The following is a 1,437-nucleotide window of genomic DNA, read 5'->3' on the forward strand; positions in this document are numbered from 1 at the left end:
CAACTCTCTTCAGATTTCTAGTTTAATATTTCAGTGCGCAACAGTATTTTCATAACTGCAGCTTTTTTGGGCAGAGGTGGGGGGAATTAGAATATATTAGAGAACTTTGGAAACCACTTTCTATTTGTAAAACATGTTGTGTGTGTATCATAACACCTACAGGACTCACAGCTCTGCCAGATTGTGCATTGACTGCCAGGATTTTCCTTGCTAAATGGCATTATACTGCTTTGTGGGTATTGAAAACAGATATTTTGAGGGAGGGAGCATTCTCATCCACAGCACATTTGTCGTGCTGGCAATACTCAGTCATAGCGTTATATTTGAAAGCTGCTGCCTTTTTCAGCTGTCTAATATAAGTCAAAGGGTAGGTTTAATGAACACGTGTGTGCTCTGTGATGGCTTTGGCTCGGATCTTTTGCAATATAGCAGCCCCTAGGGGCTCTGGAGGAGATCAGGGCCTCGTTACAGTAGGCACTGGGCAATCGCGTAGTAAAGGACAATAGTTGAAGGTGGAAACTACAGTGGTTGCATTCAGACATCACAGAGGAGTTTTCCTTCCCCCGGCCTGCGTTGGGAGGGATGCARGACTGCAGGATGGATGAGTAGGTTCAGCCAAAGCTGCACCGTGCGACGGGATGGGCCTCTACTGCAGGTGCCTCTAACCAGTTAGCTACCGGTAGCAGTAACAGTAACACAGCAGCAGATTAGACATGCCCTGAGGCAAGACCCAAGGTCCCCTACACGCTGGTACATGCTGCGTTGCTAAAGCTTCCCTGCTCTTAATCCCACAGCTAATTAGCTTCAAGCTCCCACAGATTCTGTGGCAAAAGCCCACAGCAAAGTAGAGCAGCATCCCCTTGGTGCTGGGTGCCTGGTCACCCTGGTGCCAGCCTGCCCATCAGAGGAGAGGGTGCCCAGGTAGCACCTTCCCCACGGCCCCACCGGCCGGCCAGGGCTTGGTTGGGAGCTCGGGTGGCTTCCTTTCCTTGCGTGGCTTTGTTGTGCAAGGCGTTGGCTGAGCTGAGAGCATGAAAAAGGTTTTGGAAACCTTGGTGTCCTAGACTTCTTGCACAGTTTGGACTTGAAAAATCTGTAGAAGCGTTTAGACTAAAGGCTTCTGAGATGGAAATTGCTGTGTTTGTTTTTGTTTACCAAAAAAAGATCTATTTTTCACCAAGAAATTTGCAATTTCAGGCCCGTGGTTTTGTTGAAATAAGGAAAAAAAATAATCTGGAAGATATATATATATATATATATATAGCCAGATTAGCAACAGTCTAAGAAAATGATCATTCCTACTCTGTGCTACTTTTGTAATCTTAGAAGGGTAAGTCTATGTCTTAAGAATACCTAACAGCACAAGGCAGGAACCAAGTTTAGAGGGTGATTCCCTTGCTGAGATGAGATGAGYCGGGATGTTCTCATCTCAAGAGC

Source organism: Nothoprocta perdicaria, unplaced genomic scaffold (genome assembly GCF_003342845.1).
Source record: "Nothoprocta perdicaria isolate Ctin4 unplaced genomic scaffold, notPer1 scaffold_93, whole genome shotgun sequence".
Lineage (NCBI taxonomy): Eukaryota > Metazoa > Chordata > Aves > Tinamiformes > Tinamidae > Nothoprocta > Nothoprocta perdicaria.